Source organism: Cervus elaphus, chromosome 5 (genome assembly GCF_910594005.1).
Source record: "Cervus elaphus chromosome 5, mCerEla1.1, whole genome shotgun sequence".
Lineage (NCBI taxonomy): Eukaryota > Metazoa > Chordata > Mammalia > Artiodactyla > Cervidae > Cervus > Cervus elaphus.
Genome location: NC_057819.1, coordinates 16,604,144 through 16,613,154, shown reverse-complemented (window position 1 = coordinate 16,613,154; position 9,011 = coordinate 16,604,144).

The window sequence follows — 9,011 nt, the reverse complement described above, 5'->3', positions numbered from 1 at the left end:
TGCACCTCTGCTGGTCTGCGCCAGGGCCCTCCTGAGACACAGAGAGAACCTGAGCAAATGTGGCTGGTTTCAGAAGTCAGCCCACCCCCACTCCTCTAGTCAAGGATACCCTGGCGGCGTTATTGCTCCCCTCACACTCCGTTTCCTACAACCATGATTCTAGGGGAGGGAGGATGACAAATAAAGCAGATAGAATCTTACTTTATGGTCAGATAAAGATAAATGCCACTTACAACATAATTATGATAGAAAAAGGACACAAGTAATAACAGATGGGTCGGTTCCGTAGGTTGAGTGCTGTCTATGAGCTGGATGCTGGGTTGAGAGCAGTACATACATGGCTTCTTTTAATGCTCTCAAGAACTCCACATTATTGGCACACTGTCTGCATTTTTTGGAGGAAGAAATGGAGGTAGAAAGAGAGATGAAGTGACTTGCCGGAGGTCCCTCGTCGGTGAGCGATGAAGCTGGCGTTCATCTCCGAGTCAATCAGACAACAAAGCAATGCTTGTGCTGACTGCATGATGCCTCTCCAGTACCTTTCTGGAGCTCTGCTTTGCCCCTCTAGAGCTTTTCAACTTTTTAAGACCAAGTCTTCGACTTCCCTGGTGGTCCAGTGGTTAAGAATTCACCTACCGAGGCAGGGGACATGGGTTCGATCCCTGGTCTGGCAAGATTGCACATGATGCAGAAGCAACTAAGCCAGTGCACCACAATTACTGAACCTGAGTGCCTAGAGCCCGTGCTCCCCAACGAGAGAAGCCACTGCAGTGAGAAGCCCGCGCACTGCAATGAAGAGGAGTCCCCACTGTCCACAACCAGAGAAGGAATGCAGCAGTGAAGACCCAGTGCAGCCAAAATAAATAAGTAAATAACTAAATTAAAAAGCCAAATAAAAAGCTAAATAAAATCAAGTCCTGCACTCTAAGTCTCAGAGTTTCATCTGTGAGATGGGGACTAACAACACTTTTATGTAGCAGAGTGTGTGGATGCAAATAAGAAAAACAGACATTGGGTAGTTTAAGCAAAAAGGCAATGTCCAGGAAGGATACTGGGGAGCTCTTGGAGTTCTGGTCTCTTCTGGTTCTGTGGCACGAAAGGGGCCCTGTGCCCACCAAGAATCTCCCAGTGGGTGATTTTCCCCCAACAGGATGGGTGTTCAGATGCTGAGTAGCTAAAATACCCTCCACCCTAACTTTCTCACAGGGCTGTGTGGTGATGGATGGCTCAGGTACCAGGCATGACATGTAGTAAATGTCCAGTGAGTGGTAATTATTATTATTATTAATAATAACCAGAAAGAGGCAGCTCAGCCTGTCTCCACACTTGCCATATAAATCCTGGGCCGCTTTTCCTGCTGGATGATTTAGATTTCCTTTATGAACAGAGACATAAACCAAGCTAACATATCCTCGAGACAGAAGGATGCTGGCATGTCTTCAGATTGGTCACTAAAGCGTGTCCTAAATTGGGAAGAAATCAAAACAGATTGCATCTAATTTCTCACTGTTCCAAGCAAGAAATTACCTCTTTAAGGGAAACGCCATGACTTTCAAAGCTGTGCAAATACAGTGTTTGTGAACTGTCTTGTCTTGGGTTTGGCTTGGATTTCTTGGTTAGATTGTCTGCTCCCGTGGGGTTAGCTGGGTTTTCAGAGAGAAGAGGCACAAAGAATCAACTTTTCTCACTTCTTCCTTGTGCTGTTAGGAGACTGGTGAGAGCTACTCTTCTCACAACGGCTGCATGGGTTCTTATGGGGAAAGCATGGGCTTTGGAGCCAGACCAACCTGGATTCAAATCCTGGCTATATTATACCCTGCAGTTTTATTTTCCTGGGCTCCAAAATCACTGTGGATGGTGACTGTAGCCATGAAATTAAAATACGCTTGCTCCTTGGAAGAAAAGCTACGACAAATGTAGACAGTGTATTAAAAAGCAGAGACATTACTTTGACAACAAAGGTACCTATAGTCAAAGCTATGGTTTTTCCAGTAGTCACGTACAGATGTGAGAATTTGGGGCATAAAGAAGGCTGAGCACTGAAGAACTTATGCTCTAAAACTGGTGCTGGAGAAGACTCTTGAGAGTCCCTTGGACAGCAAAGAGATCAAACTAGTCAGTCCTAAAGGAAATCAACCCTAAATATTCATTGAAAGGTCTGGTGTTGAAGCTGAAGCTCCAATACTTTGCCCACCTGATGTGAAGAACTTACTCACTGGAAAAGACCCTGATGCTGGGAAAGATTGAAAGCAGGAGGAGAAGGGGACGACAGAGGATGAAATGGTTGGATGGCATCACCAACTCAATGGACATGAGTTTGAGCAAACTCTGGGAGATAGTGAAGGACAGGGAAGCCTGGTGTGCTGCAGTCGGTGGGGCTGCAGAGTCAGACACGATTGAGTGACTGAACAACAAAATATCCTGCAGTATGAACTTGGGGAAGTCACTTTATCTGTATGGATCTCTGCTTCCTCATTGTATAAGTGAGATCCTTATTATTTACTTCCTAGAGTTTGCAGTGGCCAGCAGTAACTGTTGGTCTTGCTCAGGGCTGATGCTGGCTTGTTTGAAAGCTTTGTGTAAATCAGGAAAAGGCGCTCCTTCTAGCAGATGTTTCTGGGGCCAGAGTGCATGGCTTACTGAGCAGAGCACAGGGCGGGCTTTTGTTTCCTTTTTAGTCCTTCTACTGGTGCCCTTGTGCAGTGTGTGACCTGCCCAACTATTCACAGTGGCCTTGTTATATCAGCCTATTTGATCTGACTTTTTAACCTTCCTTCTCTTCCATCCCAAAGGATGGGAACATAACCCAATTCTGGTTAAAGCCTCTGGCAATAGCGATTGGTTCACAGATTGGTCATGTGACCCAAACAGTTCAAAAAGAATTTTTCCCTGGGATTGACATACCCATGTTGGAAGGAAGTAACACTTCATATTCATTGAGGAAATGGCAACCACATTCCTCTTCACATGGAACAGGCCTATTTACAGTAGGGGGAAATGTGATGAACAGGCAAAGACAAAAAGAGGTAAGTAAAAATGAGAGCTATAGAGAGGAAGTTCCTGAACCCAGTTGTGGAGGATGGTTCCTGTGATTCTAAGCATGCGTTCAGTTCTCTTAGTCCATGGATTCAAATAATTCCCTTTGCATGATTCCTTTTATGCTTGAACTAGTGTGAGTTGGTTATCTGACACTTGCAATGAAAACTGTCCTGATAATTGGGTAGTTTCTGTAAGATGTATTGTGTATGGAAAACCCCTAGCTCAGAGTGTCATTCCATAAACAGTAACTTATTATTGCCATACTGTACCACATGGAATTCCCACCAATTTGCTTCTTTGGAGTCAAAGAGAAAGTGCTTTTTTTACATTTGTGGTGTCAGATGTGCCATCAGCCCTTGATTTCATGCCCAAGGCAGACATCCATAACTCATTAACAAAAGATATTAATTAATAAGGCCATGGTGTTTTATCAGTATTGTTCTTTGTTTTATTTTTGTTTAGCCTGGGAATGGTCTGAGTCCTTCCTAACAGGTGCTACAGGCAGCTGCTGTTCATCATTTGGAAATGAAAGAGGAGATGAAACCAAACATTTTGATTTTAAGCCATTTGTGACAAAATCCATTGCAATTCATTTTTTTAAACCTCTAACTAGTGGCAGCGTGCCGACAGAGGTGAGAAAATGTTGCTTTAAATTAATGCCAGAAAATAAGGGACTCAGAATAGCACTGCAGAAGCCTAAATGGCTAATGAAGTTTGGCAGAAGGTTTTTGTGAGCATGTGTAGGGCAGCTGGGTCAACAGACAAGCAAATTCCCAAAGACAGAAGCAGAGATTAGCTCACTTCACCACCATATCTGGGGCAAAGCTCACTTCCTCCTCATCTTATGGGGATGAGGGTGGGTGGGAGGGTGATCTTGGTGAATTTTCCAGCCAGAGGAAGGCTCTGTGGTGGAATACAAAAAGAAAGTAGATATAAACAAAACAAGACACTCCAGATTTTTCTGCCCAGCTTGAAGAAGTCCAAGATCTGTCACTGACTGCTGAATCTAAGGTAGCATAAGGAAAAAAAGAGAAAGTGAAAGTTGCTCAGTCATGTCTGACTCTTTGCGACCCCATGGACTATACACAGTTCTTGGAATTCTCCAGACCAGAACACTGGAGTGGGTAGCCTTTCCTTTCTCCAGGGTATCTTCCCAACCCAGGGATTGAACCCAGGTCTCCTGCATTGCAGGTGGATTCTTTACCAGCTGAGCCACAAGGGAAGTCCAAAAATACTGGAATGGGTAGCCTATCCCTTTTCCAGGGGATCTTCCTGACCCAGGGGTCAAACTGGGGCTTGCTGCATTGCAGGCAGATTCTATACCAACTGAGCTACGAGGGAAGCCATGGGAGCATAAGGGGTCAAGTTCAATGTAGTTGTTGTTCAGCTGCTAATTTGTGTTCCACTCTTTACAACCCCATGGACTACAGCAGGCCAGGCTTCCCTGTCTTTCACTGTCTCCCGGAGTTTGCTCAAATTCATGTCCATTGAGTTGGTGATGCTATCTAATTATCTCAAGTTCAATACTAGAACATATAAGCAGATAAACTATTTCAGATGCACCTTTATGTTCTCTAATGTGTTTTCACTGTGGTGAGATGTAGAATTTTAGGCATCTGATAATGATGTATTTTTCATCATATAGATTCCTAGAGAAGCACCTGCTTGTGTAGAATAGCCACAGAAAAATGACCCCCAAACAAGTCCTCTGTAACCGCTTTAAATTACTAATCACTTACTGTATGCTCAGTTGCTTTTTAACACGTTATCTTTAATCTTTACAATGAATTCTACAAAATAACAATTTTACCTCCATTTTGCAGACGAAGAAACTGAGACAGCTTACTGAGTAGATGAGCCCAGATTTAAAGGCAAGTTTTGTCACCCTGTTTTTGCCCTCCTGTGCTACATGGCTTATATTTTTCTTTATAACAAATTACAAAAGTAATTTGAAAAGTAAGAATGCAAATATAGGGTTAAAAACTCTTCTTAATTAACTAGTCCTTCTCATCCAATTTCCTAGAGGTAACAAATAGTACAAATGGGACGCGGCATCTTTCAGGATTTTAGATGATGCCACACATAATACGTGTGCTTTCTAGGAAAGTCAGAAAATGGAGATAAGCGAAAAGAAAGATAAAATGTCACAATTCAGAGATATCTGGGGAGAATGTGCTGATCTATTTCCTTCCTGTGCTATGTGTGAGTTAGTGTGTGTTTGTGTATATGTGAATGCGTGTGCTTTTAGAAGAAACATTTATTGACTTCATGTCATGTGACCAGCCCTGTGGGAAAAAAAGAGGAATGAGATTCAGCCCCAGCCTCTAGGTCTGATGGTCTAGCGGTAGTGAGGAATTGCAGACTTTGCTTCACCTTTCCAGGGACTCTTGGTCTTTGTTTTTTCCATGAAGCAGTAAGGATGGTATGAGAGCCCCTCAGAGGGAAGGAGCGTGGACAGTGAGCACATCTCCCGAGTATGAAGTCCCGTGTGATTCCACGTGTGTCCATTCTACAGATGAGGGGACTGAGGCTCCGAGAGGCTGAGATCTGCTGACCTGAGATCAGCAGACCTGATCTGACCTGCTGACCTGACAGTTCTTAGCTGCCAGGAGGGTGTCAACCCTTGTCCACAGGGAAGTGGCGTGAGCTCAGGACTGCAGGGTTCTGGGAGGGATGATGTAACATGCAGGATTCAGAACCCAGACCCCAGAGTTGGGTGCATCTGAGTTTGAATCTCCATTCTGCTACTTCTGTGAATGAAAACTGTTGCCTACCGTATCAGCAAACAAAGGATGCCATGGCTATCAAGCCGTCAGTCATTACCAAACACGCTGCCCTTTGCCAGACTCTCAGCCACTGCAGCCACCCCCCAGACGGTGCACCCTGAGGGGACTCAGATGAAAAGAACAGGACACTGGCCCTAGATAGCTGAGGTGCAAATCAAAGGGATGATTTCAGTGAGCCCAGACTCCTGCATCTTCCCATCCACAGAAAAGCACTAGATTCATTAACTTGAGATGTCTGGTTTTCTTTAATTAACAGTAATCTTTTGATGTTCCAACTACCTGGGTTTTTTTGCAAAAACTCCTTTGTATCTTGGCTCCTCCCTCACCTCTTCAGAGCAGTCCATTTGAGTGATCTGAGAGGCTGCCTCCTGGGCTTGAGTCCTCAGAAAGTCAGCCAAATAAAATATAATTCTCAACTTTTAGGCCGCCTCTTTTTTCCCTCAGTCAACACTTCCAAGCTGTGCAACACTTCCAATACTTCCTCTCTGAGCCTCAGTGAGCTCATCTGTTAAATGGGGACCATTATCCTACTCAGTTTACAGGGTCATTGTGAGGGTTAAAAGGACTGGTGCAGTGAAGCGAGCGCATAACCAGCTCAGCACAAAGCGAAGTGCTTACTAAGTGTTACTGTCATTTCTCTGCTTTCGGGAAGCCTATGATTCAGGGAGACAAGGTTAAGGGACCCCCCCCGCCTGGGTCTGTGGGTCTATTTTATTTCTGATTGCCCTTGGTTACGGTTTGCCGTCACCATTATTGCAAGCACTCTGGGAGAACAAAGGCTGGTTCTGGCTTCTGCGGACCTCTACTCTTCACCTGAAACCGTTTCTCTTCTCTGCCTACCTGATCTAACCTGCCTAGTGCCTGACACTCAGTAAATAATTGCTGAAGATTGAATCATTTGGGGAATACTGAGAACTGTACTTCTCTGAGCTCGACAACCGTCTCTCTGTATAATGAGGATAGGAATACCCACCTCATCAGGTTACTGTGAGGATTAAGTAGATGCTATTATATATAAGGTGCTGGGCACAGCGCCACTCACTCTCACCGCTGCTTTTTCTTTCCTTGGGGACTTTTCCATGTGTGGTCACTTGGTTGAGTTGGGTGAGGGAAAGGCATCTTCTGTCCCGATGTTTCTCCCCACTCCCTGATGCTAAGGGAGAGGATTCGGATGCCTCTCCATGGCAGGCAGCCTCCTCACCTTGCCTATCCTGTCCTGCTTCCTTTTAGCTCCATCTCCAACCACTCTCGCCCAGAGACCCTCGGCCTGGCCCCTCTATTCCCCTAAAGAACTCTGCCTCCCTTCCATGCTCCTGTACTTACAGAGTTCTGAGATGGTTAAGTGGCAAAAACGAAATAGGATCTGGAAGTCACACCAGATCAGGTTTTCGATCAGAATTCACAAAAGGTGTAGTTGATCAGTTTTGCTCAACAGAGCAAATTTGATCAAATCCAGCCTGGACCTGATGCTGGCCAACAATGATGATGGACTAGCACCTGATTTCCGCCACTGGTGCTGCAGACCTGAGTGGAATGCCAACACCAATGGTCTGAGATCTCTGGTCACTCATCCGTCCTCAGAGCAATCCTTTGAGAGAGGAGGGTATCACTGGCCCCATTGTACGGATGGAACAACTGAGGCTCAGAGAGATGACTCAGTAAAAAACTGACTTGGAGGAAACTGGCTTGAAACAAAAGATGTAGCTATTCTCTGGGGCATTTTGAAAGTGTGTAAATGTGTTGGGTTTGCCCTGTTAGGGACTGGGGTGGTAAATTCGATTTTAGCTTTAAAGCTGAAGCATCATGCAAGATTACTTTCCCTCAGGACCAAATGGGAACAGAATTAGAGCATGCAGACATTGCGGAAGGGAGCTTCTTATCTGATAATGAAAAAGTATATTTAGCTCTGACAACCTCTACAGTCTGTGTAACTAAGGATTTGTACCCAAAATGGAAAGTGTCGTCAGTAGATAACTGATCCGGCCACTTTCCCACTAAATTCTATAAGAGAACCAGAACTGTCTGAACATAAGTGTGATGAAATGAGAAGATATCAATAGCAAATGATGGAAATAATGATGATGTAGTTCTATTTTGCTGGGGGCCAGTCACTGTAATCAGCATGTTAAATATAGTTATGCTTCCCTCAAACTGGGAGGCAGGTATTTTCATCTCCAGGTTGCACTGAGGAAACTAACCTCAGAGAGGTGAAGTGACTGGCCTGAGGGCACACAGCGAGTAAGTGGCAGAGCTAGAATTCAAACCCTGATCTGTGTGAATTTAAAACCCTTTAATTTAAAACCCTTTAATCATATTAGTCCCAGGGATTCAGAGATGAATTGAGATAGCCACGCCCTCACAGAGTGCCACAGAAAACAGTCTTACAGAAAACAGGAACCAGCTCGGTTAGAGCCCTCCTCTGAATCTTGAAGCATGCCTACATACAAGAGCACATCACGGCTTTCCAGTAAGGAAAGAAGGCACTGAAGGCCCCAGTTGTGGGTTGAAACCCCTTCGTCTTAGTTCTGATTTTGTTGTCAGCACCTGCCTGAGATCTGAGCTGGGGGCCAGATCAGCTGGCTGTGCTCTGATGTGGGTGTGGGCAGCATGGAGTCTTGGCTCCCACCCCTACTGCTTAGCCCCAGTCTATCCTGAGGTTTAGCTTCAGAACGAATAACTAGCAAGTCTCCTTCTCTAACTGCTGTCTGATAGGAAAAAACAAGATGCTCTCGCGGGAGCTGGCATCATGAACAAGGCAAATGTAACCTTCCTGGGGCTGCTGACTCACAGCAGTCATCTGTGGGGCAGAGGGCCCCCCCACAATCTGCTTGGTGACACAGATGCTGCTGTCCATCATTCATTCCTCCCATTGGGCCAAGAGCAGGTCCAGCTCAGGGCTCATCAGTGAATACAAACACCCTGGGATTCACTCTAACCATCTGAAGATTCTGGTTGAAGCTTCATCTGTACAACCAGCTGCCATTTATTCATAGCCTTCTACATATAACACCTACGGGAGGTTTTCTCTTCATAGCCTGCTTATCGAAAAAGCAGGGCTTGTGGGGTATGATCCCAATTCTTGAGCAATTCCAGGACTGGTCTTCCTTGTCTCTGAATGAAGGTCAGACAGGCCCTCGAGCTCATCTGCTTATTTGCAGGTAAGAAAAACATGACGTCTCTGATCCC